This window comes from Thunnus maccoyii, chromosome 4, assembly GCF_910596095.1.
Source record: "Thunnus maccoyii chromosome 4, fThuMac1.1, whole genome shotgun sequence".
NCBI lineage: Eukaryota > Metazoa > Chordata > Actinopteri > Scombriformes > Scombridae > Thunnus > Thunnus maccoyii.
The window spans coordinates 23858730-23886206 of record NC_056536.1 but is presented as its reverse complement, the minus strand read 5'-3'; the positions used below and the strand labels follow the sequence as shown (position 1 = coordinate 23886206).

At 40.1% G+C, this 27477-nt stretch overlaps 1 protein-coding gene across 3 annotated transcripts in view; it reads right to left on the bottom strand.

Annotated features, from left to right (window-relative positions):
• Window positions 1–27477, bottom strand: part of dlgap4a (discs, large (Drosophila) homolog-associated protein 4a) — a 90277-nt gene that overhangs the window by 56063 nt on the left and 6737 nt on the right. The window lies entirely within an intron of this gene.

Sequence of the window (27477 nt, the reverse complement as noted above, 5' to 3'; positions counted from 1 at the left end):
TTTTTCTCCCAGCTTTTGCACTCCCTGGTGAAAGCATGCTCTCTCATGTATAGTGTTTTTCTTTGGTATGTAGTATCCAACAAATTTAGCTAGTACCGTTTTGTGGTTGTCCTCTTTCTCCCCTCCTCAAAAGGTGAAAGACCTGAAAATAGTTTCGGTCCATGGCATCAATAAGTGTGCTAAGCTGGACCTCACCATCTTTGTTACCCAACTTATGCCAAGCACACACTACATGACTTTCAAAGTCATCAGATCGCTGTACTGTTCACACTACACAACTTTATGTCCTGTAATGGGGAATCTTGAAGTCATTGTAGTTTGCACACTACATGACTGATCAGTGACAGGGGGTCACGCTTTACAAGATCTTTCACCAGGAAGAATCTCAGATGAGTCTGTCTGGTCTCCAAATTATGTTTTGTCACGAAAACACACACGAGAAGTGACACAAGAAATGTTTCCCCTCACCCCATGTCCTGTGCTCTCATTGGCTGTAGCTTGTCACTGCCCTCATTGCCAGTCACAACACTTTTCACACTACAGGATTTGGACTCCCTGACAGGTCCAGATATTTAGCCTGCTTGATATCTTTTGGGCATCTGTGATGCATCAGTGAGTCTCTCAGGTCGCATCTTTGAACAGTTCACACATAGTGATGGAGCACCGATTTGTGAGCACCAAGTTAACGCTGATTTGCCTCTAATCAGGGGCTTTTGTCAGCGATCTCCAAAAACGGTTGGCGAGTGGAAAATCAGTTACAATCGTGTGGTGTGAACTCAGCATTAGCAGCTCACCTGTATCGTGTGAATCTCTGTATCGTGTGAATCGGTCTCCAGGCAGGCCAGTCTCCTGCCTGTTTTATTTCACTATAGCATCGGGTGCCTCTCTCAGAACACTTTTGACATCATGTCAAATAAACTGCTGGCCGATACAGCTTATTTGTACTCAGAACAGCGGTTTATTAACTTCACAACAACATTGTAGCGTCAGCAGTACATTAAGTCCTGTCAGCCAACCTTGCTGCCTCACTTACTGTTCGTCACAGTGTACCCGCTAATTCTAGCTCTCTGATTGGTTACACACTATGTCTGACTACTTGTATTACCTATTACCTTGACAATAATCAGTTATACAAATTATTTAAAATATAGGCTGAAGTTGCCATGATTGAATTTGAAGACTGAACCACCAGACTAGATTTGCATTTTTTCCCAGTTGAAAAGTGACTCTTATTATAAACACAGTATTTACTTCAGGTCACAAACTTACAAGAGAAGGCAAAAATGTCCTCGCTCATCTCCCAGCCCTCTCTAGCACAATGTCTTCTCACTTTTCCAGCTTCACATGAATTATTCATAGCGGCAGAGATAAGGAATTATGTAAAAGAAGCTGCACATAAATCTCTGTGGTTAGGAATAGTTAATCAGAGCATCCCAAGGGGATGTGATTATGCCACAGAGTATGCAGTTGAGACGGCTTCTCAAAGTTACTTTTTCAGATTTGTAGTTCGCTGTGTGCGGTCCAGGTGTGGACGTGTGAGTTGGTGAAGGGTAAGGTCACTCTGCTCCTTATTTTAAGATTTGAAACTTTTGCCAAGTGGTTTGTTAACGGGCAGCAATGGATGCTGATGACAGAAATTAGTTGTTGTGATAGTTATTTAACAAGTAAAGACAGTGAAGCTAATCTAGGTAATGAGAGGTAACAATAGAGAGAGGAAAATAAAGTTGATCTTTTGCATAAATCAAACACATCTAAACTGACTTTTCTTAACACTTCAGAGCCATGTCTTTATAAGATGTGACACCCCCGAGTGTGTTAGCCAAATCTTGCTACATGTGCAGCTTTGGTTCCCACATAAATATACCGGCTGCACATCGACCTACATCGTCCTATCTGCTCTGGGAAATATCTCTCTGCAGAAAACGGGGTGGATTACGTTGACCTAGTGTGACATGGGTTACTGGAGCAAAGCGAGTGTCAAAATGTGACAAATCTTGCTGAGCCCCTTGGTTCCCAAGTCTCCTTTGTCCATCCCCATCTCTGCACTAAAGAGGCGCTCTGTCACAAGAGGCAGTGCAGTAGTGGAGGATATGGCTGATTTAACAACAACATGGTGGTTTCTAGTCTGGAACAGCTAAAAGGTGTGCTAGGTAGAAAAGTTGCTTTTTCTTTTTTGGCTGTGAATTTTTACTCTAAAGTGATTATGTTTCCTATAAATACATCTTATAATGGTAACACATGATGAGGAGCGTAAGTGATACTGATGGTCACCGTACTGATCTAACAGCTCATGAAACTTGGTGGAAACCGTACGTCAGGCGACTCCCGGGGGGAGCTTACACAGGCAGGCCAGACAGACGAGACTTATGAGGACAGAAACGGGTGTGAATGGAGATCTGCTTTGACACACTGGCCCTGATGTGTGAGGCCAGTGTGGGCACAGGCCTGTCAGGTCGTAGGCAGAGATGGCTCCTCATTGGACTGGTGTTAATTATGAGGCCAAAGGCTTTGCCAAGACTATTTGTCATGATGAGAGCTCTGGCAGGCAGAGGACACACTTTTTTTATTCAGAAAAGAGAGAGGAAAATGAGAGAACTTTCAAGCTCCCTCCCATAGGATGTGATAATCTTGTCTTTTCTTACACATCAATTTCCACAGTGCAAATGATCCTGAACACTCTTTCCTGTGCAGAACCGTTAGATGACAGAGTGCACTACACTTGGCTGTTTAGACGTTCGGCAAGTTAACTTTTTTGTGTTATCTTATAAACAAATTATAGACTCGGAGCCATCTCCGGTTGGCTATCAATTATTCACAGGACAGGCTCTTTCTTTATGTTCCCTAAAATAATGACAGTCAAAAACATTCCCTGATAAAAGGGCTGAATCAGAATAGGGAAAGTACATCGCGGTGCACGGCCTCAGACCATTATGGTTCAACTCTAAGTGCAAACAGTCTCCACATGAGTCATCTCGACTTTCTTTAGGCCTGCTGAAAATGAATCTGGACAGTTTTTACTTCTTTATTATTCCCCTGGTGGGCAAATACTTCATGGAAGAGAGGAAGCAATTCATCAGGGTCACAGTGTTCTCCTGTACCATAATTTTTGACAAAGGATTCATGTTGAGAGGTGAGTGGTGGGTTAGTGTTGTGCGTTTTCTGGATCATCTCCGTCTACTCTGCATGTCCGTCACCTGTCTTCAGCTCAAGGCTGATGGGCAGCAAAGCCATCGTTCTGGATAATTAAAGCTGTGAGTGCAGACTGACATGTCCTGCAGTGAGAGGCGAATGCTCACAGAAGCAGAAGTCCTTCTGTATCCAACTTTGCTTGCTACGATCTCTTACAGAGGGCCTTATTCAATCAGACAGCTCTGTTCTACTTGCCCGTGAGGAAAATCAGAAAAACTGTTGAATAATTACACATAACCTGGCCCTTGAACATTTGTCAATATTTCATGTCGTAGGTCAGCAATAATGTGTATTTATTTCATTGTACAGTGTAGTAAATACCATCATCATGGTAATTTATAGGGTGACTTGTACAGACAAACCCCCTGGAGTTAGATGGCTCCTACAAAACAGCAGGTATAATTACCATTCTAATAGGGGCAGGACTATCAATTTTGGGGTCCAACAGTGAAAGCTAAATGATATGCTACAGCCACGGATTGCATAGGCAGTGTGAGTGCTGATACCCAGGCTGTTTTCCTGTTGTTTTCATTAGGTCATTGTGACATCACAGCACGGATATTCAGGCTTTAACCGCATCTGATTCTCTCACTGGCGAGGCACAAAAACAACACAGCTCAGAACAATCTACCTGAGAGCTGCAGCGAGCATGTGTTCGCTCTGACTCACAGGCACACACTTAGATATGCTGCTGCGGCTGCTGCTGCATAAATGCTTCCTCATATTCTCCTCTTCTTTCATCTCATTGTCTTTCTCTCACCCTCCCCTCACTGAGAGCACAACATAAAATGAAAAAAGTGCTGACTATGAAAGGGATGACGCAGTAAACATAGCTGCTCTGAATATCTAAATTAAAAGTGGCCTTGTGTATCGTTTGAATTATTCATAATGGTAAACTGGATGCAGCTGCTACTACAGAGCAGGAGAAAAATCTCTGAGTTACAGTTACAGTCTGATAGATTACTCCATTTACCTTGCTAAGGTGTTAAATTGTAGGTAATGAACTATAGTCCTATGAAAGTATTTAGAGACATTGATGAATTCAGCTTTGCAAGTGCCATCTAGCCCACAACAGCACACAGTTAATGGGATATTTCAATAGCAACAGCAGTGAATGTGCAAACACACAGTAACCTACCACAGTGCACTTTACAGATCAAAGCAGATCAATAATTATGTATGTAAATGGAGGCTTTTGAATTAAAATACAACATAGGGATTCCAGATCAAACCAGCAAAGTCAGATACAGCAACACACAAAATACACAGTATACAGTAAATACAGTACAGCATGTATATACGTGTATATACACAAACAGTGATGTGCATGTACAAGCAAAGTTTTCACTTATCCAGTGAAATATCTCAACATCTACTGAATGGATTTGTACCAAATTTTCATGGTTCGCAGACAATATATCCTAATAACTTTCATCCCCTGATTTTCATACACCACCACTATGAGGTTGACATTTGTATTTCAGAGTAGTGGTTAGATTGCCATGAATTTAGTTCAGATATTCATGATCCCCACAGGATGGGGCTCCCAGGCTCAGGTCTGTGGACAAAGGAATCATATGATTCAGTAAAAACCTGAATAATAATTATATAACTTCATAGGCTGTTATAGGCTTTTGGGGGAAATACATGGAACTTGGTGCAGTCTATGCTACATTTTCCTCATCATTCCCGTGTCACGACCCCCTGTCTGTTTCTCTCTCTCTCTGGTGCATGCTGTCTCTGTCTCGTTCCCTCTCATGCGAAACAAAATTGCGTGGTTAGTGAAAAGGCTTATAATAGCTCATGATCATTCAATGTCCATGTTGTTGCCTTGATGGAGTGTAGGCCTATAGAACAATTGCTAACATGCTTAACTAAGATGGTTAACATTTTAAACATTAAACCTGCATGCTAACATGCTGATGTTGAAGTATTTAGCTCAAAGCACCGCTGTGCCTGCAGTAAGTACAGCCTCATAGAGCTGCTAGCATGGCTGTAGACTTTTGTTACATAATGTGGCAGAATACAGTCACATTGCAGTCACATTATGTTCAGGATACGTACTATAGTACATGTACAATGAAAAATATGAAAAGCCATATTATAACCAAAGCAAACTATGACTTCATGTTTCTGTTGTCTGCTTATATATCGGACAAATCACCTATGGCACAGTGTCAAACAGTGCAAATTAAAAGCTTTTAAGTGCTTCCTTGTGCTCATTACCATAAGTACTGAATGGCAGGGACTGTGGCAGCTCTTTAGAAGACAGAGATAACCTCCTGGAATGACAAGCCTTGAACTTCACCTCTTGAAGGGATATGGGAGAGACAGAAGCAGTGATCTCAGCTGTCGTCTGAATGAGGGCACCTGGTGTGGGCCGTTGTTCTATCAACCCCTCCCACTGAGCCTTTAAATCTCATCCACTTCATGAGAGTCACGTCTTCACTTAGATAATGAATTATGGATCCCAGCCAGGGTGATATTCAATATTAGATGAACTGCATATCTTCATTTGGTGACAGTGCCACTGCTGCCATAAGGGACAATCCCCTCTCAGCAGCATGAACTCAGATACAGAGGAAAAGCTCATTACTATCCATATTCATGATGGGGACTTATGCAGCATGCGCACGCTGCGTGCATGCGTACTTGTGTTGTACTCATACTGTTAAAGTACCATAAACATGTGTGTGTGTTTGTGTGTTTATATATGTGAGCACTGGTGCACAGGAGTGTGAGAATGGAAGATCTGCTCGACTCTGGAGTAGGCAGGTTAATTCTGCATGCTCTTTCTAAATGGAGAGAGGAAGATAGAAGTCACTATAGTCACTACAGAATGCACCCGGCTGTTGTTCCTTCTGCCTGAATACACATGAGTGGCCAGACTGATCTTTCCCCTGCTCTTTCTGCGCTGAAAAAGACAGACGCTGAATACAGACATGTATAGTACATTTATGAGAACATGGGCCAGTAGTCTGTCTGAAGGTTCAGCAGAGCGTTAGCAAGTACAAAAAAAACACTGTGACGCACGGCCTTCTACTGCAGAGCCAGTACCATTGTATACTGTAATATTAGTCTCAGTTAACAGAAATATACAGATTGCCATGGTGTTTACTTTTGTAGCTACTTTATCACAGGTCATTAATATGCCTCTTTAAAAAAAGTGAAAATGGTCTGACATTTTAAAGATTAACACAGTGTTGCATAATACTTTCTAACTTTAGAAAGTATTATGCAACAGTCTGCACTAAATGGCGACGTCACAAACCTTAAAAATAAGTGTAAATAGAAGAAGAAGAAGAAAAAAAACAGCCCAAAGAGAAAGTGACAAAGAAAAATTAGTTAAAGGGTACTCCACCCATTTCACTTGTCAAAGTCAGTTTATTTGCTACAGGGAGTGTTACTCAGCCTGTGAAATCAGTTATATAAGTATCTTTGAGGAGCTTTGTCAAATCTGAGAAAATAATCCCTCATGATGGCATAGTGATCTCATCAAGGTAAGTGGGCGTTTAAGACCAAAATCAGTCCTGCATTAAAACAATGCCAGGGGCGTGCTGCTTCAGGTGATGGTCAGACATGAAATACAACCCAGGAGGACCCAGCTGGAGCATCAGATCTGTGAGTTTGAAGCTTTCTCAGACAGCAAAATGCTGCACAGCTGTTTGTGATACTTAAGAGACACAATCTCACAACCATGGAAAGTTATCACAATGGCAACTATTTGATAAACAGTAGAAAAACGGTTCACATTACAAAGAAATACACCAGGAATGTGCTTGCACGTATGTGATCGGCCAACACAACACCTTGCTAGATGACGAAACACTGGGGCAAAAGCCAGGTTCAACTTTTTTGCTGGGCTACCCTGCGCCGTCGGCCTGCGCACATTAAAATGAATGACAGGGTTGCATTTTTTCATGCAGAGCTTATCAAGTAAGAGGCTTGGAGACTACAAATTCGTAACAGAAAGCATTTATTAAAAATGCAAGCATAAGTTTGAAAGACATGGTAGATTGGGCCTAACAAAAGAAGTTACCCGGTTGCATAATGGGAAGTGCTTGACCCATATTAGGGACTGAACGTCAGTAAAATCTCAAGCTCTGCTGTATCTATTTTGACCTTTTCTTTTTCAATCTGTCTTTTCTGTGTCTCCTTTAAGAATCAGCTGTCTGTTCTACCAACCAATCTGTTAATGCGCATCTTCCTCCTTTAGTTTCGCTGTTTACAAAAGCCCAGGAAGTCTTAATAAGAGGCGAGGATTGAATGTGCCATATGGTGCCTAACACATCAAGTTCAGAAAGGAGTCATCCAATCCAATCCAATAATGACTTATTGACCTGGTATGTGCCCTCTCGGCCATTAAGGTCCGCGGATGGAGCCCTGCTGGTTACTCCCAGGTCACAGTTGGTGACTAAGGGTGATTGGGCATTTGCTATTAGAGCTCCCACACTATGGAACTCTCTGTCTACTGAACTCAGACACACCAAATTGCTAGCTTCTTTTAAATCTCCTCTTAAAACATTTCTATTGGTAAAAGCTCTATTTATTTGATCCTATTCATTTTATTGTCTCTACTTTCTTTTTATCTACCTTGTCTGGTTTTATTTTCTTTTTGTAAAGCTCTCTGTTACATTGTTAAGAAAAGTGCTATATAAATAAAGTTTATTATTATTATTATTATTAGTATAATCCATATCCTGGATCCACAACCTCAGTTTTTATACAATACTTCAGAGAAAGGTTAAACAACTGGATTCTCTCAGATGAAAACAGTCTGTAAGTGGAAGACGATGATTGTCTTAACCTCAGCGCACTGGAGAGGAACTTTGATGCTACAATCGTCTCCCTTGTGTCTGTCAGAAAAGAACTCTGAATTTGAAAACAACACATCACAAAGCACTCCACTTAAGATAAATTGAGTCTTTTAAAGAGCATATGGTGTACATCTGGCAACATGGTCCTCATTTTAGATTCAGTTATGAAGATCATTATCCAAGCACGCAATTGCCTTCTCTTCCAATTCTAATAATGGGGTGTGTGGATCAAACAAACCAAAACTTGCATCCAACGTGGATTTCATATGGATGTAGGACACTGACTCTCAAGTTGAAGCTACAGTGACAGCTCTCCTTGGTAATATAATAAAGAGCATTATGTATGAAGGACAGGATATACTCTCTTAGAACACCTATACACACCTATACAGCACACACAGAGACCCTGTATATATTAGTCCAGACATACAAGCACACACGCACATAATGAAACACAATGCAAACAGCCCTTTTAAGTGACAAAGCATTGTCCTTGAATGCTCAGGCGCACTTTGCCGCAATGTATTTGAGCAGACCTCCTTGCTGTCATGCTGCAGTAGTGCGGTCTACTCATTATCTTGTGTCATGTGACAGCATCTCTGAATCATTTGGCCCTGGGAGCCGAACCAAAAGGGGAAAAAACTCACAGCCGCCACTAAACTCAGATGACAGGGAAAGCGAGCAATAACAATGTCCTTGTCCCTGCATGGATTACATAAGAAATTCCATCGATGTCAATCATGCACTAATAGGCGCTGTCCTCCAGAGACTTTTTATTTGGGGAAAAATAGGTACACCGCGTAAAACAGTGCACAGCATTTGTTTTGCAGATGCAAGCATGCATGACTGTGTGTGTGTGCATGTGCAATAATTCCATTTAGAGTCTCTTTATTATAATTTAGACATGTTAACCCTGTCAGCACGATGAAGAGAGTCTATTCTTATCTTCTCTGTGCAGGACAGATCCTTTAAACAGACTCTTAAATCCTCAGCTAAAGTCTGATGTGTCACAATAAGCCCAGGGTAAATTTCAACCCCTTTTGCCTGTCTTGGATTTGATGTCATTTGTCAAGGGTTAAAGACAGAAAATAGAACCAGAGCGCAGAGGTGTTTTAAGGATAACACATGAAAACAGCCAGAGAGGCAGGTTAGCTTTAAGGATCAACTTCATGAAATAAAATAACGGAATTCAAAGAGGAAAATAGTGTGCAGGCCTTGTTTTCTATTTGACAGGATGGTTCACCTGATACCACTCCTTGATAAGCCTGAAGTCCTGAACTTTACACATTGTATATTTTTAATTTTAACAAACTTCCACAAAATTCTTGAACTCCAGAAACTCTTATGGGCAGGTAAAATGACCAAAAACGCTGCATGCTGTCAATCACTTGTACTTACTTTGTTAACTACTGACATGTCTGAGGACTGACACGCTTTCAAACAGAACTTCAACAATGTTAAAACGGGGGATTAACTTGGGTTAGCAGATGTTTTTTTTTTTAAGCCATGCTAGCATCGCATACGGCACTGTCGGTCAGTCAACCACTAACTTGTTTTGCTACATGTCATAACCTCTTGACTTTGTGCTAAGGTTCTTTGGGAAATTTACAATGTGTAATGTAGTACAAAGTCAAGATGCAATGATATGTAGCACAAACAAGCTAGCAAAGCACTGTAAACAGAACCACAATTCAGGGCATACCTTACACAGAACTACTCTCTAGAGACTGAAAACGTGATCGCTGTTTTAGTCTTTGGAGCCATTTATAAACAAACTACCTTCACCATAATCTTAAAGGTGAAGGAACATGTAATCTCGTGCAACGGTGTGGCTCACTGATGTGTTTTTAATATTTTTTGGACAACAACAGAGGTCTACAGCAACGAGGAATAAGATATATCAGGCGTTGGATACACAAACAGTACTTGTGAGTAGGATCAGTTCATCAACATTAGCATGTTAGTATTGTCATTATGAGCATGTTAGGATGTTGACATTAGCATTTAGCTCAAAGCACCACTGTGCCTACAGCCACTCAGAGCCCCTGGCATGGCTGAAGACTCTTTGTCTTGTTAAATTATTTTAACAAGCTCCTGATGGACAAAAAATTACAATGTGACCACCCAACACAACATTAGTGGAAATGTGGGATAATTTGGTGGTAGCATCTAAGAATTTAAATGTAAGGCTCTTCTTCTGATGCAAAGGTGCACAATCTGACATAAGTCTCAGTAGACCATAATTTAAGGCTCTGTAATACAATATGGCTATCACAATCCAGAACGCAATTAGTTAATTTTCATAGGACTGTCAAAAGGCACTCTAGGAAATAAAATTAGTAATTGTAGAAAAGGTAAACTGATTGATAAGGTTGAATTGCATTGATCATAGATCTGTGATATTGCACTTTCTATCAGTGTAGGTTTGTTAGGGTGATTCTTTTATTTTCTATTTTTTGCTACCAATACATCCCAGACATCACAAACAATGACTATCTGTTCTGTGACTATTATCTTTGTAGTATGTATACTGTGTTGTTTGTTCAGTTCTGTTCTGTCACTGTGCGTCCGTACATACATCTTAATTATGGCTGCCACGGAACTGCAGATGAGCTTTAAGCTAACTCCTGTAAAATGCATTTATGTTTGTACCATTCAAACATTTATGTTTAACATTGTATCGCTATCGATATGCTCGTTACAAATCAAATCAAATAGAAAAATAATAAATAATCTCAGCTATATTCAAGAGGGACTGGATGATGTCAGTAACAGCAGATTCAATGAGCCAGGATGTGAGGAAGAGAGAGAGAGAGACTGCAATGACGGGGCACATGACACTGGAGGACATGACAGCAGACTGCAAACAGCTTAGCAACATCAAGGCACTGCAAAGGCGTCATGCTGATCAGTTACATCATGAACAGAAATATATGGCACCAACTTCTGGGGTTCAACAAGGACAGGAAGCAGGAAGCAACAAGACCAGTCACTGAGCCAGGCACTGCAGGTGGTTAAGGACAGAAATTGAAGAACATTGAAATTTGTGAACTAAACAAGTTTCAGCACATGGCCTTTGTTGGCACTTGTGTAACAATACACTAAAAATTTGCCTCTATTGTAACAGCATGAACAACCAGTAGATCACTCAGAGAAGAAAACAGCGCAGTGGTGAAATGGCAGCGCTCTCAAACGATGCAATATGTTTCCCAGTCTCACCTACAGTGTGCAATGCTAGAGGACATTTACCGCCTGCAAAACAAGCCTTAATGTTTTCCTGCAGGCATGCCGTTCGTGCTTGGCTTAGGAAGAACTTCCACATGCAGTGAGTGTCAGTGAAATCACTATAATAATACAATAAATACTGTATAGCAGATGCATTGGTGATTGAACCGAGTATGATCTCGACACTCTGAGGAGCTGAGCACAATCGATTGCCTCTAATGTTGTCAGGGAAACCAGCAGCGGCTCTCTAAAGGTGCTTAAATGTGTTGTCAACCTCTGACATAGTGTATGTATCTGTCATTTTGGTTGTGTGTGTGTTTTTTATGAGTGTGTGATGGAAGTGTGAGTAGAGAGAGAGTGAGAGTCTTTGTGTGTGTTTGTTTTTAAAGGAAAGATGGAGGGGATCCGACAACAGAGTGACTGAGGTTAATATAAAATTTGACATTTTTTTAATGAATATTAATTTTTTTTTTTCACTGTGTGAGAGGTTTTTTTTAGTCCATTATCTCAGGGAGCTTTGAGCACCCACTAAATTAATATCAAGGCAGTGGAGGAAAACCTAACACTGGAATCAACTTTGACTCCAATTAGGCAGCTAAAATTCTTTCAAGTCAAATGGTTTATAAGGCTGTTTTCAGCCTTACAGAATATTTTCAGCCAGTCTGTCGGTCCGATTAGCACATTTTTCTGGACCCAAGGGTCTTCAGAGGTTTGCCGAAGTGTGAAAGCTTATCTCATATCCAGGTGCAGTTGAGGAAAGTGGTCTCTAGCGCACTTCACTTCGAGCAAACTCAAGTATAGACCACAGGGGCCTGTGAAAGCCATCCCCTCTGCACATTAAAGTAGAATAACATCCTATGAATCCAGACAGACAGAGGGTTGGCTGTTGTTGTCTGCAGGTGAGATACAATTTGTACAACACAAATGATCAAGCCCAGCGGAAAGTGACAGGCCCAATGTGCTACAAAGTGCTGATCAGATTTAGATGAGGAAGTTATATTGATGAGACTTACTACTCTGCCAAGTCACTTCTCTATTAATCAAGCTGTCTTTAAGTCTATTTTTGCCTGGAAATGGCTATTTGTAATTTGGGTTGTGCTGTCACGCGTAGTCTACAGCCTAAGGCTGAGAGGAACAGGGCAATCTTCACGCCAAAGTTGTAAAATGAAAGCACTCACCATCTTATTCGATCCTTATTTTACATAAGAAGCTAATGAGATCAAATTTAAAAAAGGGTAGTTTCTCTATTACCCATCCATCTATTCTCCACCTATTGCCTCGGTCAGTAAATATATATATATATTTATATATTACACAGCAGTTAAACAATAAGGCTGGCATGATTTTATCTTTTTATTATTAACAACAGTTCCTCTGAACAGACTTAAACAAACAGTAAAATTTCAGTATATATATCACAATGAAGGAATATGTCACCCAATGCAAAGAGACTCTTTTATGCAATTTTAATCATTCTTTGATGTCAGTTCTCTGTCACAAAACTGGTGTCAGACTGTGGTTTCACACTTGTTGGCAATCTCACTGTTGGTGTTAGTCTTGTCAAGGGAACTCTTAATGAAAATCAAATGTTGGTTTTTATATTTAACTTTTTTTCAAGGGCACATTGATCAACATCCATGTAAATATTCAGTGTCAGCCTTTAAAAAAGGCACATTTTCAACTGTTATCCCTTGGCCATTTGTTACTCGCTTACACTCACTTTCTTTCCGAGACTAAGACAAATTGTTTTTACATTTCTGTTTCTGTATGGATTAAACAAATAAGACACATCATGCTACAGAGTGAGCTTTATGTGCTGAAATTTTGACACTTTGGACAGAGCTTGGCTAGCTGTTTCTCCCTGCCTCCAGTCTTTATGCTAAGCTAAGCTACTTGAATCCCAGTTCTAGCTCAATAGCTGAGGCACAGAAAGCGAATAAAGCTGTTTCCAAAATATTGAACTATTTTTTTCTAATGTTCACTGGACATACATATCCACTCCAAAATGCAATATGAGCATGTAGAGGTTTTTCAACAGGATACATAACAGTTGATTGCAACATTCTGGCTCCATTCAGCCTGTATGAGGCTCCACTTACAGGATGAACTCACCCACCACTTGGCCACTCTGCCACACTAACCACTCTCACTATCTGTCCTTGCACTAAAAACAACCTCCCTCTGATCAAACGTCTGCCAAGGGGCTTCTAGAGGACAACACCCAAGAGACAGCTCCAAACATCTTATTGATCTGACAGTGAGATCAAGCCCAAGAAGCCAGCCTTAAGCCTGAACCACCACGGCCATGACCATAGGAATTGCACGCAAGCTTCGTCACAGCAACAGACATCATAAATAGAGGAGAATTCATCTCCTTGGGGTGCAATCCTCTTAAACTGGTCAATTTTACACAGCAACATTTATAAACCTCTGTCAATATCACCGACAAAGTGAAGAAGGGCTTATGCTATTAAAGCCAAGATAGCATCACACATAAATCTTACTCACAGTGGCAAGGTGGTCAAAAAAGCTTGATAAATGAAGTGATACGAGTGTCCTCTAAAACGCTTTAAGTTTATTGTATTAGGGCGAGGCTGTGGCTGCGTGTGTGCGTGAGTGGGTATCCATTTCAGGTGAGCAAGGCCCTGGAGTATCAGCTGCAGCCATGCACTTCTCATTACTCTGGTCAGCCTGCTGTGAGCACTCCATCACACACAGCCATCATGCTGCTGTCAGGCCAGCTGCACCAAAACACACACACACACACAAACACACACAAACACACACAGGGGGAGCATTTGGTAACACAGCTTATCACCAAGCCTTTCACACCGAGAGCTACTGTCAGGACGAAGATCAACTGCATCAGTGGCGCTCACATACGTCGTGAGAAATCTTAATCGCTAAATTGATGCATAGTCACTGCACTTCCACTCGTTCCCCTCGCTGGTTTGCTGTCTGCACTGCTGAGTTATAGCTTCAAGAAGGAAAAGCCATCATTGACTGAACAGTGACCCATGTTGGGATCAATACAAATTATCGGTACATTGTGGCCAATATTGTAGGGAAGTGGTCACTACTGGGTTTATAATTAGTATATTCTCATCAAATGATCAACTTACTGAAATCTACTGATTCTTGATACTATATATCTTTAAGAGGATGAATCATCCACGTTTCCAGGTCTATATTTTGTATTCTGGGGCTCGACTGGAATATCTTTGCATGATTTACAGTTTTTAAAAAAATCCTTATTCATCTCATACTAGCTCTTTATCCAGCCCCACAGTTCTGCCTCCTGTCTCTTTAAGGCCCCCGTCCAGATGAGCCCACTCTGTTTTGATTGCTTAGCTTACAGAAGCTGTGTCTCAGCAGACTTCCACCGGCTCAGGAGTCTACATAAACAAACAATAGTAGTAGGATTTCACATCTTTTTCTCATTCTTTACTCAAAATATAAACTTCTCAAATACATGTGTATGAGCTTGAATCCAATTTGAAATATGCAAGTGGACAAGATGAACAACCTTAGCAACAAAGGCAAACTATCTGACATCATTATGAGGAGGAAGTAGAGGTAACATTACAAATTAAGCATTCAGAGCAGGTTGAAGCCTGGGTTTTGACTTTCAGGGAGCTTTTTTTTATATGTTCACCACAAGTTTTAGACCTTTGACCATGTTTAACATAGACGTCAAACATCATAACAGTAAAAAAAATAACAGAAAATCACAAAAAGCATGTTATTTCCACTTTAAAAGAAGTGAAAAGAAAATCTCCCATTGAACTATCTAATGCAGAATGTTCACATATTTTACTAAATGTATGTGTGAGCATGGGTATATTTAACAGTAAAGAGCTTAGTTTTTATCAGTTTTAAGGCTACAGTTTGGTAACCATTAACGTACAGCAGAGTAAAAGCAACTCAGCATCTATATTTTGTTGTTGCCTTTGTATATTTGATGAAAAACACTTTTTTATTCACTACCAAACATTAATAATCTAAATAATCTATAAACATTATAGTCCTTTGACTTTCACTTTAAAGGTTAAAGTTTGAAAGTAACTGCAGCCTGCTGAGACAGGACGACGCCTGAAGCAAGTGGTTTCTAGCTCAGTTGAAGCTTGTCAGAGAGGTCAAACAATATTAACACACACTGTTAGCAAGAAACACGTGTATTAGTGTTGCGGTATGTGCTGTGCATAAAGGGGAAAATTAGATGTTTTGCTAAATTTATGTTTTAGAGAAGAGAGTTAATGTGTTAAACCAACTTTTTTCTGCATGTAACTTGTGAAAGTGATTTGATTAGGTGACTGACAGACCTACAGTGGGTGCTATACAAGAGAAACTCAATTAGTTTTGCCCTTTTTATAGGATCATCTGACATTAAGATCACACAGGGCCACCCGTGGCCTTTCATGAGTTTAAAGTGAGATTTGATATTGAGGGGATTACAAATCGGAGAATAATAAGAAACCATTTTTATTGCTCTAATACCAAAAATCAAAGAAAAGGAAATAGCTGTGTGCTGAAATCTCAAAGTGGCATTGGCTTAAACCAATAATCTGACAGCTATTGTTGCTGCAGTTATTCCAGACTTGGGTTTCGGCCATGTTTACAGCCCCCTTGTACAGAATACAGAGAACAGGCCAATTTTTGCTTCCAGTGGCTGATTGTGCTTCTGTTTGATTATTAATTAACAACCGCTGTTGTATGTCTTCTGTAATGTAGAGGAATAACATCTGAAACTAAATTAAATATAAATGGGGCGTATTCAGATTAACTATTTAGTGCTGTAGCTGATGATACTGGACTTTCAATTGTGTTAGTCCGCATTTTGTTTTCAAGCATATGACATAAAATCGCACCAATTATGGTAAAAAAACTGTATAAAACCTTTAATCACATTATTATGACAATAATAATGTAGATTTCTGTTCCTTTTAACTGAGAAGCTGTCTGATTATCCTGGCCCGGTTCACACCACCAATAATTGTGTTTATTGTGTGTTCATTCATTAAGTAACACAATTTTTCTGAACTAACTAACACATACATTTAAGCTTTACACAGTAGAGAAAAAAAAAGTGTTTTGTGAGTCAGTGTTACCAGACTGCAGAGTCTGTGGCTGCAAGGAATAATTCCTGACATCAGCAGTACCGGTTGATCACATCAAATAACATGCTGTGAGTCAGCTAGCTGGCTGACTAGATAGTTAGAGGGTAATGATTCAGATTTACTTCTGAGGCGGACTTAAAATTCATGTTGGAACCAGAGGATGATACATTAACTGATAAGCTTTGGCTGGTTAAAAAATAAGCACTATCTGTTGAGCTATCGAGTGGGTGCTGATAAGATAAAGGGGTTATTTAGTTAAGCTGTTTTGACAGTAAATTAATGAATAGGGCAGAAACATAAAACATAAGATTCTAAAAATCTATCCAACAAAACGCTAGTCTCAAAATAGACTAGGATTGGATGAATTACAACTTGTAAAGTACCTTTTTAATTTAAAAAAGTTTTACTATTAGGGAACAAACATTGTCCTTTTTCCCATGACCGTGTCACTGATGGCCTCCGTCAGCTGGGTCTGTGTACCACTGAGAGCAGCCATATGTCATGGGGGGGAAAATAATAATGTCCACTATTAGCATACCAAACACCGAGCACATAAATAATGCAAAAGTTACAGTTTCTTTGTTCAAGGATACATCACTCAGAACCAGGGATCAGCATTTTGGGTGCCAGTGTGCCCTGAGAAGTCTTTGATAATGAAATGCTGAATGCAAATCCTGACCACATGTTGAGCCAGGGGGGGAGGCCTTGATCTCAGAACAAAGCTGGCTCAATCAATAGAGGAGGTGTCCCATGAATCAAACCTGGACAGAACCAACGCTGATGAGTTTTGTAGCATCGATCTTCTCTAAGGTGCGGCCTCTACACCATTAAGTTTAATAAAAAAAAGTCTGACAAGCACAAAATAAAGGTGTTTAGAGTGGACCAAACTGATATTAAACAGTAGAGTAGGTTTATATGCACATTAGTATCCTGGTTTTGGTTTTTCACCCTAACCTTAACCCTAACCCCATTATCATGGTTTTGATCATAGTCAGGATATGGCGTTTACATATCCCGTATATGTTTATAACAGTATACAGGTTTTTGATTGCCTACATTTAGGTGTGTCTTTATTTCTCTCCATCTAACTCACTTGTTTTTGTACAGATTGAGCTACCTCAACAGTTGAGACTTGTGATAATACAATGATCTGCATTACCAAAGTCAGACTTTCCCTTTGTTTTAGCATTTTGATCATCACATCATTTACCATCTTATTTTTGTTATACTGACTAACTGCATAACTTGAGTTGATGACACACCTGCAGAATAAGCAGAAACCTGGATAAGGTTTCACAGTATCTCAGTTTCTATTGGAGTACTCTTTCTCAAAACCAGGGTAAAGGCTTATCCAGGTTTCTGAAACCAGGATATGAGGTTTACAACCACCAGGATGTGCTACAAAAACCTAATAATAATCTGGATGCTTGTGCACATATAAACGCATTCAAGAGTGATGGGACATTTGACTGTTCACTGTTACTGTCACTACATTTGTCAAGCTTTCCGTTCTCAAGCGGCACCTAACGGTGGCAGATTCACTCTCAGAATTCGTAGAAATTTTTGAAACAATTCATCCCTAAATTCATACAGAAATACAAAAAAGCTTCTCATTTCTAGCTGGTGACTGTCCATTTTGCCGGCTGAAATATTAACCATCACTGTCATATTTCATCAGCTGTAGCTAGCTAGGTAATTAAGCTAACATTAGCGTCATGGGTTGATAGAAAAATCTGTCTCCAGCTTTTTAATGTTGCCAGCTGACTCGTTTTAAAATGAGAACCGTTTAAAATGGGTTGTAAATGTGCATCTGATGGCTTCATACACGATATTGTGCTAAAAGACTGAAGCTAAAGCTGCATCACCATTTGATCCATTAAGGGAAAATCGAGTTATTTTGTTCTGATGTGATTGTATGCCTGCTTATTGACTCACATACTTATTTTTCTATGTACAGTATGTTTTCACTTTTAATGTGACAAGAGAAAAGCTTAAAGGGATAAGGGCTAATTGGTGTGTTTGGTAAATATAACGCTATCTTGAGTAGTGCTGTCTGGGGTTGCTGGAGTGTAAATGATCCCCAAATCCAATAAAGAGCAAACTCTAATAGCATCCAGGACCCGCTTTCACTCCGTGGGGAAATACTACAAAGTGGATATGATAATCATGAACAGAGCTTTTTCCAACTTAAGATGTAACCTGTAACCCCACAAACTATTGTAGTTAGTTAATGATGTGCTCCTTGGCTTTGGAAGTAACAGTTGCTTACTCTTGTAGGGAATTAGATGTTAGCTGCACATGCTAATTATTGTAGCTTGCGTTAGAGCAGAAAAACACACTATTTAATCCATCCTTACACTTTTGCTCTTGAGTTTTTGGTTTTGGAGAGAGTAAAAAAGACTCCACCCTCCAAACTTTTTAAAATCTGAGTATTGTTTACTCTGCATACCACCTCAGCACGAGGAGAAATTTCGAAAGCTTGACAGCTTGCTAAGCTATGATTGGTCCATTGTTGTTCTGGGGAGGGGTTTAGCTAATAGTCAATTAATCACAAACACCACCAACAACCTCCTCACCACCCCACAACCACCATTACTTAAGCTGACATTTCCTCGGTGGTGTACCGCACTCACCTGTTCGGCCAAGTCTGCTCTGCCTGTAAGGCTTCAGCTTGTAACAAATGAGCCTGTCTCGCCCTGTTTACCCTCAGGACCTGCTAACACCACTAATTTCAAACCCAGGCCTCCCTAATTTTTAAATACATTTTCCGTCTGGTGTTTACCTTTTCCATTGCTGCGATCAGCAAGAAGAGAAAGAGGGGAGCATTGCATCTAAGGTTTATTAAAAAAAAAAAACTACATTAATTAAAGCCTCAATGGAATGGGAAAGTCTGAGTCAAACTGAAACTTGAGATGAGGCAGAGTCTCAGTGCGACAGACTCGGTGCCAGGAAGGCAAGAATGTTAAAAAGAAGGAACAGACAGTAACAAGGGCAGAGACAAGGAGAAACGCTTGAGAGAGAAAAAAAAAAGAAGAGAAAGAGAAAATAGATGGAAGTGGCATTTAGGATAGAAAACTGCCAGCAGAGAGAAAAATAAAAGTAGGTAAACAAAAATTGCGTGGGAGTGCCGTAGACAAAAACGATTGTATAGGATGAATGAGAGAGTATAAGTGATGAGGTGAAGCTGCTGCTCGACAGACCTGTCACAGCTTGATGTATGGGCCTCTTATCTACCAGGACCAAATGCATTACCAAAAACACTGAGACAACATGTCAATATGTCTTACTGTGAGCACACGAGGAACAAAACGGGTGGGTGTCAGTGTCTCCCAGTCATGCCTGGAAAAACTCTCACTCCTGTGGCGTGCGTTATATGGAGCAGGTGGGAGAGGGGTCTAAGAAACCATGACGACAGAATGTGATGTCTTAAAGTTAGATTTAGTGGGATATGGCAAACCACACAGCAGGGACGCGGTATAATCACAGCACAACAAAAGCCAAGCATCGTCTACTCATTTGTGTGATATTACATCAATGAGTTTAAAAGTAAAGCTCTAATAATAACAAGTTTTATCTGTGATTTCTTGTGCTGTGTGGTGTTTTGAAGCATGGCAGTACATGAATAGATGAGCTGATGCTGTGAAGGCTAAAAAAAGAATATTGCATAATCAGGTGACTTTGCAAAGGCAGAGCGGTTTCATCTTATTGTCACACAGACGATGGCTGATTGAATGAAGGCCAGGAGTGATGACATAGCAGCAGAGTGAGAGGAGAGTTTATCCTCTGGCCTCAAGGAGGGACAAAGGACAATGGCTCTGAGTGCACAGAGAAAGAATATATGAACATATATCTCCACTCAGCTCTTTTCCGTGCCTATACAATTATAAACCCCACTTTGCTTTAATGCTCTGAATACTGGGATAAGGAAAAGGGAGACCTTGATAGCCCATCAGGCTGACGTTGAGTTCCCAATGACGTTCTTGAGCCTGTTCGTCCATTTGTTTGACAGTTCATCACTACAGAATCATGCAAAGAGAGTTCGGTGCGAAGAGACAAAGATTGACATATTTTTGTGCTATTTCTGGCTTGACAGACAGTTCTAGATGTACAGTAGCTCCACTCAGAGCTGTTTTTAAGTCCAAGTCAAGTCTCAAGTTCTCCAAGTCACAAGTCCAGGTCAAGTCACACATCCTCTGCAGATCTTTCAGGTGTCTGAATGCTGATCATTGAAATGACGCTGCATTTGAACATTTTTCTTTCAATTTTGTGTTATAGGTTGAGGTAAAGTATTGAAATAAAAGTGTTCATGGTACAAAGTAATCCACCATGTGTGCTTGCATGTATTTTATTGGCCTTGTTGGACAACAGTGCATTGTGTTGAGCCACGTTCAAGCATGCATTTTATCCCACAGAGCTAACATCTGTCTGAACTTGGCCTAAATCTGACTTGAGTCAAGTCTCAGGTCTTCGGGTCTACAACTATGACTCCACCACTGTCATCAGAGGATGTGTGACATGACAAGACAGTGACTTTGGGCGTTTCCTGGCTGTTTTTTTAATGACATCATTCCAGGCATTAAGGGTAAGTCGTCCTGGTTTAATGTCCTGTGGGGCATTTTCTAGATTTCTGTGGCTTCCATAATCTAGTTGTAGTATTTGTTCCTTTCAAACAAGACAGTCCTGTTTCTTTGGAGTGTTCCTGTAGATTTCTCATTCCCTTGTTCAAAAAAAAAAAAGTATTTTGTACCAAGAGAAGTATCAGGTCTCATGACGTCACTTTGCTTCTCGCTGTCAGTTTTGTCCTTGGATTATACATCGCCACCTGTGATGCTTCTAAGAAAGGCAGTGGAGCTACAGCCAAAACTGTCAGGGTAAACAAATATGCTAAGCTGTCAACATCCAAGAATGTTGAATCTTTTCCAACTAAGATCATATCAAAAACTGCTAAAAAATAGGAAAAATAAACACTGGAGTTACATATCCCTCAGCATACTTCAAAATCATGAGTCAACACTGTACCAAGTTATTTGATACTTACAGTAGTAGGTACACTACAGCCTCAAACCATAATATACTGTATATTTATCATATACTTGAGATGTGTAGACTGAATCAATTTGACTAAAGAAACAGTCTTCTCCCCCTCACATGCATGTGACTTGTTTTTTACAGCTGCTCAGTTGTCACCACTCATTCTAATGAGGCTTTATGTTTGCATTTGTTAGCAGGGATAATGATAATGGCCTCCTTTATTTTCCCTGTCTCTCATACATCCATATGAAAAATGCGTTCCTGTGCTGTACATTCAAACACACACACACACACACACACACACACACACACACACACACACACACACACACACACATTTCCTTTTCTTGAATCATGACATTCAGCTTCTGACGCTCGCCCACATTTCAGTCATCCTTGGGAGGAGACAGAGCTGGCAGCTTCACATCGGCCATCCAGGGACAATGCGGCAGGCAGGAAAGCAGCTCTACTACAGTAGTGGCATGGCAGGTTCAGCTGAAGGAGAAGCACTGACACCCATACTAATGAGACTCTACGCAGCGCAGTGACCAAGCGTATGCAGGAGGATCAGGCAGAAACAATCTCATAGCTACCAGAGAGCATGTTGCCACATGGAAACCCCCTTCTCTCTGCTAGTCAGAAAAAAAAAAGTTACTTGCTCTCTTCTCTCTCCATCTCAGTCCTCCCAACCTCTGAAAAATTTTGACAAATCTATTGCACACTAAGCATTTGCAACATCAGAGCACTGACAAAGACCACATATCGATCTTGGTACTGCAAGAACAACAATCACTGTTGGTCAAGATGCTGCAGGATGAGTACAGATCTTCTTAAATATTCAGTTACAAATTATTAAAATGAAATGAATCCACTACTTTTCTCTTTGATGGCCATCAAACTACCTTTGATACAGAGACAGTATCAGATGTGCTACAAGTCTACATTATGATTAACACAATGTTTGTCAAAGCTACTACAAAGTGCACATGCATCCCAATATTTTATTGGCAAGACGGCAAAACTGTTCTAAAGAAAGGTGCCCGCAAACTGAATTGATGCTTCAAAGAAGATTTATTTAGTACTGCTACAATGTTTTTAATCTTCAGTTATTTTTATACAAAAAATCTCTTTGAGCGTGAATTATCTTGCATTCCATTGATTGATTGTCTAACTGATGTTTAGACTTCAAACTGTTGTGAATATTATAAATATTTTAGATGAATTATGTGTCTACGCTGATGTAATTAGTGGCAGGTCAAATTATCCAAGTCTATATATGGACCATAATTGTTTACTTGACAAACACATGATGTAGAAACATTGTAGCTGTACTTAATACATCTTTTGGGAGAATCAAATGTTTTTTTTTCTCCTGACACAGTAGTTTGTTGGAGTCACCTACCAAAACATGTCTGTCACTTACAAGCCGTCAAAAGAGGAGTGAATGTCAAGGATTTTGCTTCATATACAACATCAACAAAGAACAAACAACAGAACATAGAAGTGTTTACTGTACGTATATGTGTCTGTGTGATATATAAATAAAAAAGAAAAGATGAGGATAGGATGGAGAGAGTGCAAGCAATAACCTTTGAGAGCCCTTGCAATTCTCCAGATGAAATTCATTAGCACCCCCAACAGATTAAGAAAGAGTGAAATTGCCTTTTGATGACAGACAGATGCTCTCCGTGCAGGTGGCGAATCTGAGACTAGCATTAGATCTGCTATTAGTCAGCTTTTAATGCTTAACTGTGCATGTTCCTGTAACTATACGCCACTGAAATGTACAGCATTCAAGTGGAAGTCTAAGACAGGTCTTTTATCAAGGACCTACTGTCATGCTTACAGACAGGATCCCTTTGGGAAAGGCTGGAGCTGCATTACATCTCCACGTCATCCAGGATTCGCCCTCCAGCCTCCTGTGGGGCTCAGGAGCATCTTGCTGCCCCATTACCTGCCATTCTTCAGAAACAGCTGCCTCCCTCCTGCTGTGAATCATGCAACAGTGGTGTTTACAATGAACGCGCACCGCCTGTAGAAACACAAACAAGGACGTATAACCTCTGTAGGATGAGGATGGAGGCTGGGCGAGAGTTTGTTCCTGCTGTCTTACAGTTAGTGAGATAGGAAATTTACAACAGACAGCTCAGGGTGACCTGCTCATCGACTGACGCTCCACGCAGAAGCATGGCAATGAGACCCGAGGTCAAGTCACATCGAAGACATCTAAGTGATACAGACGGCCTGCTGTGGCGGCTGCAAGGTTTAGGTACACACAAACAAAAGACAGCAGAGGCATTGCAGAAGTCAGTCCTTTGCTTGTGTTGCTAATCCTGCCGCAGTAACAGAGCAACACGAGTTTCTATTACATCACACATCTTCTCTCTAAACCCAGTGAAAACACACAGCACTGTTGTCCATTAGCCCATGTTAAAGAACAGAGAAAAAAGAAATCTATTAAGTACTGCGATTGGTCACTTAGATCCTGTTTTGTTTGCCCCTGATTTTATCCTTTAAATATTTGTTTTGTTATTCTCTATACAACATATGAGGAGAAAAGCATTACATAATAAATGTATAGTGTTAATATGACAAGATCTCATGTAACTGTGAGTTAGCAATTATTCATGTGACTCTGAGTGCTTCTTAAACACAACAAGCTCCACTTTGTGCAACGAGTGTGAACGCACATGAATGCACACTAAATAATATATACTGTAGCTTGCAAACTGAAGCATAGAAATAAAGGCAGCCGTCATATGTGCTAATGCAATTGTTAAATTTAAGAGAGTGAGGATGTGACCTCATTGTCATGCAAATCTCCTGCAATGCTAATTGCTGAGATAAAACAGAGAGCACTAGATAGTGTATCAACTTAGTTTGGGGATTTATACCGCAGGGATTAACAACGAATAAAACATGTTTAGCAAATTGAAACACCCTTAGGCTGACAGAATGTACACACAGAAAGTAAAGTATGTATATTGTATGTATAGGTATGGTATTGGCAAAGTTATACCTTGATATACTGGTATAGACCAGGTTAACTGAGGACCAAAACTCTAATGAAGAAAAAAATATAGTAGCACACCTTGTGTCATGTGGTAAACTGTTGTATTTAGCTTCAAGGTTATAGTGAGGGTGAGTGATCATGAGAGTGTTTGTGTTCAGCAGTCCCGGGGGACATGTTGCATCTATCTGTGAAAAGGGAGACAGGCTTCAAATTGCCTCACTGCTGAGGATGACACAGTGCACTATCACTCCTTCAAGCTACAGTCAAAGTTTGTGTGTGTGGGATGAGGGGATGCGGGTGTGTAATGTCACAAGGTTGAATGTTGTTCTTGACTCTTTGTGGCCCTGACAGTGAAGGGGCTGTGTGGGTGCGCTGGAGAGTCTCTCCTGACCAAACGTGGTTGCAAGTTACTAAAGTAGTAAACAAGGTACGGGGGCCGCAAAAACGTGTAGAAACCAGTCACGAAAACACACAAAAACCAAATTGCATCAAACTTGAAACATGAAGTTCCTACAAAGCTCATGCACTGTGAAATTTAGATTAGCTGTTCACAAGCAACCCTGTTTCTGTTTATGTACTACTAATTTGAAACTAAAAATATGTTTTTAGAGAAACATAATGTCACCTGAATTACGTTTTTTTGTCAACATGATGACGAACATTTCTGCATTATATTGATGATCATTAAAGCAGTTATAATCCATTTGTTTATATTTTCAATGGATCACATGACTACGTGGATGTGAAAGGGGACGCTAAAAGTGACAAACCCACAGATCATTATCATCCGACTGAAGTTCCCATCAGCTCTACGGAGCTTTATAGCTTCTTTCAGCTCTTTTTTTTTTTTTTCTGGCCCATAGATTTTCATTTTGGTTCACTCTTACTGCTCTTATAGCATTGTTTTCAGCTGCAGCAGCTGATTTCAATGAAAAAGCTCTAAACACTACACTACCTGCCCAGCAACCAGCTGGTGAACATAGTAGAGCATTTAGAGGCTAAAGAGCCTGATGTTTCCTTCAGGAGTTGATGGAGACCAAAACAGAGCTAAAAAGAGAGTGAATGCTGGACTTATATTCATCTGGTGGCCCAAAACACGACTCCTAGATAAATAAATAACAATGTTTAAATTGAGAAGTTTGGACTTACCATCCCGTTTATTGTTTCCTTATTAAATTCATACAGTTAAGCGAAACTAGGATACTCGTTTACATTACCATTACGCTATCAATGCATCTTAAAGAGAAATGAGACTATACATGCTCCCAAACAGCTCTGGAGATCTGCACTCTACTGAGTGCACTCTTCTAGTTGAAAATATTGCCAATGAACAAAATCCAGATTGCAATAAAATGAAAATAAATAATAAAATAAAAACTAAATTAGTAATACGCTATAACTATAAGGAAACTGGGTTGTCACAAGCTGCATGAATTGTTGATGGTTTGGCACTTACAATGGAAAGTTATGATATCCCTGCAGTTTTCCAACTTTTCTGTTATCTCAAACTGTGACTTTACGTTAATATGCAAGATCTTGACACTGTGCACAGGCAGGATTAAGTCAAAGCAAAGCTATGGTGTGATTTCCCAGTTTCCAACTCAAGCTTAGTTTAATCTGCAGTTCACAAAGGGCTACAGTATTCCTTCTTGAAATCCTCCACTGAAATGTGTGCATATGCATAGGTGTATAAGTGTACATGAAGCAGCTGCAGGTCGAATCATTAAATGATTCAGTTCATATGGACAATAAATGCTATCTGAAGTGATGGTTTTCTGTCAGTTGTTGTTTTGGGTGCTGCCTGCATACTCGTGGCATGGCAGTGTGTGTGTGTGTTTGTACCCTCCACATACAGTACTTTAATGTGTGAGTGTTTTTTCATAAATAATTTAATGGGAGTAGGATACTGGCTGCTGGGTTACTGCTGTTGCAGTGGAGATATATTAACATATTACAAAGTTGGTGTCCTCCTTGAGAAATAGTGGATTCTCTCAAATTAAAAGCCTAATAATGAGAAGAGCCTTTTCAGCACATGGAGACCTAGATTTTTTTTATACACAGTGGCAATCTTTGGTTAATGTGGATGAAAATGGCTAATCACAAAGGCGTGAGGAACTCTCACAGTCCAGATGTTATGTTTTGGATGCCATATGTCTAGTTCAGGGGGAAAACTGTTACTCAAAGTTTATCATTTACTGTCACTAAAATACAGAAACTCTGGTCTGCTATTGTTTTATCAACAACAGCATTAATTTAACATCAGCTTTTAAAAGAATAATTTTTTTTTTTGTATTTTGGGCTACAATTATGTGAGTAGTTTTCCCTTTTTTCAGACAACAGATATCTATTCTCCAATATCCATCACCGAAGAATGACAAGCAATACAAACAAATTTTTTATCTTTCAGCTCAAGTACAAAAAAAGAGTTCAGTGCAACTTGTACACAAACTCGTTACCTATTTTTGCAGCAAACATGCTTACTCATTACTTTAAAGATGCAGCCACATGTACATATACAAATATGACTCTACATCCGCCTCGTTAATTATCTCTATTGACACTTCGGACCCTGATACTGTTATCTGTGTATGAAACGATGAGGATCCATGTATGTCAAGAGGTGAAAACAATCCTCAGGTCTGATGAGTGAGACGTGGTGATTGCAACAGGCCCGATGACATGAGGTGTCTTGTCCATATGGCGCTCTGGGCCGGGCTGTGTGACACACCCGGGGGTCAGGTTTTGGTTTGAGTGAATGTAATCGGTGGCAGGTGCCAGAAGGCAGATATCCGATGGTGTTAATCTTCAGACGGCTCAGATCTGCTTTCTGACTCCCTATCAAGATCACTGTCTGTGCATGCTGAGACAACCAACCAGTAGTCAGCAAGTCAAATATATGAAATGAATAATGACATAATCAATTTAACTTGGAATTGATGAGAGGGAATCTTGCTGCAGGCAGTTTCAGGTAAGAATTGATTTCCTCTATGCACAATCTAACAAAAACATAATAATTTCTAACAAGTATTAATTTTCTCTTCCATTTTGTCTACATGATTGTGTTTGTTTACCACTATGTTCCCCT